Raw genomic sequence first — 5,766 nt, 5'->3', positions numbered from 1 at the left:
CTGAGACGGAGTTTCACCCTTGTTACCCAGGCTGGAGGCAATGGTGCAATCTCGGCTCACCGCAACCTCCGCCTCCCGGGTTCAAGCAATTCTCCTGCCTAGCCTCCGGAGTAGCTGGGATTATAGACATGCACCACCACACCTGGCTAATTTTGTAATATTAGTAGAGACAGGGTTTCGCCATGTTGGTCAGGCTAGTCTTGAACTCCTGACCTCAGGTGATCCACCTGCTTCGGCCTCCCAAAGTGCTGGGATTACAGGCATGAGCCACTGTACCCGGTCTAGAAGCTGCATTTCTAACAGCACTGCCCATGATGCCGCCAGGGCTGGTGGTCCGCAGGCCACTTCTAGGCACTCTAGTAGGGCCTGCGGGTACCAAGTTAGGCTGACCAGAGGCAGTTGCTGCCTACATAGCCCTTATGACAGCTAAACAGATGATGACAGTGATCAATGTTTGACAAGAGAAGTACATGGCCCTATGGACCGGCCTTTGGGAGTGCAGGTGGGAGGGAATCAGGACCAACTTCCTGGAGGAAGCTGAGTGTTAGCCAGAAGAAAGGGGAGGGTGCTGCGGAAATGATGCTGGCAGAAGGAATAGCACATGCCAAGGCTCAGAGGCAAGGGATGGGAGCCAAGGCTGGTAATTTGGGGTAGTTGGAGTTTCCAGGTGAAGCTGAAACTGTAGGAAGGGCACAGGTCAGGAAGCAGCTGATTGACCCTTAAGGTTATGGGGCTTGACCTTGACCTTTATCCTGGGGTAAATGGATGGGAAAAGTAGTGAAAAGTTTAAAGGGGGAGAGATGTAATCAGCTTTGCCTTGTAGGATTACCACTCATTCTATTTGTCCCTTCTGCTCACCAAGCTGCCATCAGCAAAGCACACCTGCAGAATACAACTGAATCACTTGCAACCCATCAGAAGGTCCGTTAAGCCTCTACTATGTGCAGTGCTCAAGTGGGGAGGCAGACACACAGATCTACTGGGGGTACAGTTCTGTGGGTGCACGGTAGATCATGGGAGAGCAAGACCTGGGTGCGGCGGCAGGAATAAAAGTGGCAAAGGGAGGGTCCACACGGACTGCGGGGGTCTGAGGTTTCTGATGGGAGGAGGAGTTTTGGGGCCTGGTGTCTTTTTGTTGTTGCTGTGTTGTTTTGTTTTGTTTTTTAAGACAGAGGCTCATTCTGTCACCCAGGCTGGAGTGCAAAGGTGCGATCTCAGTTCACTGCAACCTCTGCTTCCCAGGTTCAAGTGATTCTCCTGCCTCATCCTCCTGAGTAGCTGGGATTACAGGTGCCTGCCACCACACCCGGCTAATTTTTGGTATTTTTTTTAGTAGAGACAGAATTTCACTGTATGGGCCAGGCTGGTTTAGAACTCCTGTCCTCAAGTGATCCACCCACCTCAGCCTCCCAAAGTGCTGAGATTACAGGCATGAGTCATTGTGCCCCACCTGGGGCCTGGTGACTTTAACAGGTCAGAGAAGAAAGGAAGGGACATCCCAGAGGGAATGGCCTCACTTGGGGGCATACTGAGAAATTGGTGACCAGACCAGCACAGCTGCATGAAGGAGGCGGAAGGCAGAGGCCAGTGCTGTCGTCAACACCACTGATGCCCCAGCACCCGGCACAGAATTGGTACTCATAGATGTTTGTTGAGTGAATGTTGAAGTTAGGGTGATGCTATGGACTGAATGTTCGTGTTCCTCCAAATTCAGATGTAGTTCTAATCCAGAATATGATGATATTTGGAGATTGACCCTTGGGAAGATAATAGGGTTTGATGAGGTCACGGGGGCCCTCATGATGGGATTAATGCCCTTATTAAAAATCTCTCTCTGTGTATGTCCCATGTGAGAATACAGCAAGAAGGAGGCTGTCTGCAAGCCAGGAAGAGAGCCCTCACCAGGAACCAAATTGACTGTCACCTTTGTTTTGGACTTCCCAGCCTCCGGAACAGTGATAAATGAAGTTCTGTTGTTTAAGCCCCCCAGTCTATGGTATTTTGTTACGAAAGCCCAAGCAGACCACTACAGGAGGAGTCAGAGTGTGATGGACTGGGCTGCACAGGTCAGTTCTGCTGGCAATCAGGACTCATTTCAGCTGACATCTTCTTAAGATATTATAACACTTCAGTTCAGTTGGTACATAAGTTGCTGGCCCAAGTCCCTGGAGAGCCCATCACTGCCAACCCTGACACCAGGCCACTGTGGCCTTCCCCTGGGATGTCTGGACCTCTCTGCTCTCCAGCAACTAAAGGGCTAATGACCTGACCATGAGGAGACCTTTGGGACCTTACCCAGGGCCAATGGCACTGATTATCAGGGCCACAGGCCTAACTGTTAAACAATGGACATTTCACCCCTGGCTGCTACCAGAAGTCATAGGAGCCACCTGTGGGAAGCTGTATCCAAGTGGAGGTGAGGCAAAGGACCCAGCTGGCTCACTAAGGACACACCTGGTGCTGGAGCTGGTGGACTCTATCCCATGCTGTGCTTCTCTCTGGGCTCCTGCTCTGCTCCCCTTCCTGTCTGACACCTGGCTTTTTCTTCTCCTGGGTCCACATGACAGAACATGGCCAATAAGGCCACTCGAGTTTTCATGACCTAAGAGCCAGCTATCCAGAGAGCTTGGTCTCTTGTTTCTGTTCCAAATCCAAAGCTCCAGGGAAGGCCTCTGACTGATCTGGCTTGAGCCCTTGTCCAGCCCTGGGCCAATCAACTGTGGCTCAGGGTGGGGTTGTATTGACCATCAAGGTTGCTCATGCCACCATCTCGGGTGGAATGATGAGTGTGAGTATACGTGTGTGTGTGTCGGTGTGTGTGTGTATGTGTTGAGAGTAGGAGATTAGGAGAAGTTTCTAGAGGTAGGACAGGAGTCCCAGAAATGGAAGGAGACTGGGCAGGCAAGTAGTAAATTCTGCTACACTAAGCCAAGGAGTATGGGCTTTACAAATAGGCCATGGGGAGCCATGGAAGGTTTTGGAGGCATGGCATGGCTGGATTTAGGGAAGACTATTCCAGTAGTGACATAGAGGAAGAAAGCATGTGACAGGAAGAACCAGTGTCAGCCACTGCAATTGTCCAGGAAAGGAGTGATGAGGATCTGTGTTAGGATCATGAAGCCACAGAAGAAGCCAGGGATGCAGGAAACTGACAGAAGGAGTCCATGGGAATTCCATCTGTGGTCTTGGTGGTGTGGGGCCAATTCATTATTTTGGGGTCACCACTCTGTATGGTGATGGGAATGACCCCTGGAGAAGGCCAACCTTTCACATTTGGAGTCCACCTGAATCCCTTCGTTGCCAGGGTGGCTGAACAGGGAAGGGATTCTGAGATGAATTCTCATTACCAAGAGGAAGCAGGTGGTATGATTTTGTTAATCTCACAAAAGGATTCTAGGCCTGCTGTTTTCACAGCACCAAGAGGCCCAAAGAGCTTCTCAAAGCCTGGGCTATCTTCCATGTCAGGAGCCAGCAAACCAAGCCTGTCTTGTCAATAACGGCACTGTAGTTTTATTAGAACAGAACCCCAACCGTTAGGGGTTGTTTTGTTAGCAAAAGTGTAGATTGTTTTGTTAGCAAAGCCCGAAATATTTACCATCTGGTCTTTTACAGAGAAAAATTTGCTGACCCCTGTTCCACGTCAACTCATCCCAGCTTTGCTCCTGTTGTCACTATCACCTGGCTCCAGAGCTGAGGGACTGCAAGTCTCTTCTTCTACCAAGCGGAACTCCAACAGCTTTCACCTCATTTTTTTTTTTTTTTTTTTTGAGATAGAGTTTCGCTCTGTGACCCAGGCTGGAATGCAGTGGTGCAGTCTCGGCTCACTGCAACCTCCGCCTCGTGGGTTCCAGTGATTCTCCTGTCTCAGCCTCCCAAGTAGCTGGGATTACAGGTGCCCACCACCACACCCAGCTAATTTTTGTATTTTTAGTGGAGACAGGTTTCACCATGTTGGCCAGGCTGGTCTTGAACTCCTCACCTCAGGTGATCCACCCGCCTTGGCCTCCCAAAATGCTGGGACTACAGGCGTGAGCCACTGCACCTGTCCTCATCTCCATTTTTAATTCAAATGTGTGAGTCCTGGTTTATCGGGCCCACTGGTCAGCTCCAAAGTCATTACTGGATTTTATCCCCCTAGGCCTGGTGAGCCCACTGGCACACAGGTGCCTGAGTGTCCCCTCATCTCCGGCAGCGCCTGGGTCTGCCTGGTCTCACAGTTTTTGGAAGAGTGGATATCGGAGGATCCACAGGAAAGCAGAGGCTGATGATGAAGTTGCAGGATGCATGGGATAGCAGAATCTCAGAGAGGAAATTCTGACAATCCAACTGTGAGGGACGGACGAGGAGAGGAGGGACAGCCGGAGACTGCGAATGCCCAGAGCTTTTGGGGCGGACGGAGGAGCATCATTAGGAAGAATTCCCGAGGAGCAGGGGAGGGTTGGAATGTGGGTTTGAAGGTTTAAAGGCCGAATAAAAGGCAAAGCTTGTGAAAAATGTTTAGAACCAAACCAAAGATGCTTCACAGTGTGTCTGGGGAGAGAGACAACCTGGAGACCACTGCTTGGTGCAAGGCCAATGCTGACACTAGACGGACCATTCTGGTTTCCTTTCTGCCCCCTCGTGAAGCAGAACATTCTTCAGAAAGGTGAAGAAAACAGCTAGGCTTAACATAGTGGCTATGATGTACCAGGTGCAAATCAGGCATGAGACATTCTTTTGTTATTCTGGAAGTTTTTTTTTTTTTAATTGAAGTAAAACACAGGTACAGAAAAGTGCACAAATCCTGGGTGCATAGCTCAATAGCTTTTCTCAAATTGAACACAGTCTGTAACCTGAATCCCCGTGTCACCTTCCTGGTCACCATCTCCCCAAGGGCGGCTGCTGTCCTGACTTTTTTTTTTTTTTTTTTTTTTTAAGACAGGGTCTCACTCTGTCATCTAGGCTGGAGTGCAGTAGTGTGATCATAGCTCACTGCAGCCTCAACATCCCAGGCTCAAGAGATCCTCCCACCTTAGCCTCCCAAGTAGCTGGGACCACAGGTGTGCCACTATGCCTGGCTAATTTTCTTTGTTTTTTTTTGTAGAAATGGGGTTTCGCCATGTTGCCCAGGCTGGTCTTGAATCCCTGGGCTCTAGCAATCTGCCTGTCTCAGCCTCCCAATGTGCTGGGATTACAGGTGTGAGTCACTGCCTCGCTTCTCACCCTGACTTCTAACACCATAGCTTGGCATTGCCTATTTTTAACGCCTTCTGAATGGAATCACAGTGTGTGTTCCCTTTCATATGAGGCCTCTTCCCCTCAGCATGATGAGATCACCCATGCTGACACACAGTAAAGTCCATGTTTTTGTTGTTGCTGGATGGAGTGAATGTTCCACAATGTGTGTCTCCATTCTGTTCGGATAGACGCGCATTTTGTTTTCCGTTGCTACTGTTATGAATAGTCCTGCCGTGAACATTCTAGAACTGTGCTTTGATGTGTGCATTTCTGTGGTGATGATACTTGGAAGTGAAACTGTCAGGTCACAGGATAGATAGATAGTTTAGCTTTATTGATACTAAGCGTAATTCTTATTCACATCTTATAAACCAGGGAACTGAGCCTCAGAGAAGCAGAAGGACTTGCCCAACAACACTCCACTTCCCAGGGCTCCAGAACCTCTGCCATTTCCTCCCAGGAGATCAGCCTTTGGAGAGGTCTCTAGTGATGTGCCACAGGGTTCTGCACTGTTTTTTCATTTGTTTTTGTTTTGAGACAAGGTCTTCC

The sequence above is a fragment of the Macaca fascicularis genome, chromosome 15 (assembly GCF_037993035.2).
Source record: "Macaca fascicularis isolate 582-1 chromosome 15, T2T-MFA8v1.1".
Lineage (NCBI taxonomy): Eukaryota > Metazoa > Chordata > Mammalia > Primates > Cercopithecidae > Macaca > Macaca fascicularis.
The sequence above is the reverse complement of the archived record's forward strand: the minus strand, read 5'-3'. Positions refer to the sequence as shown.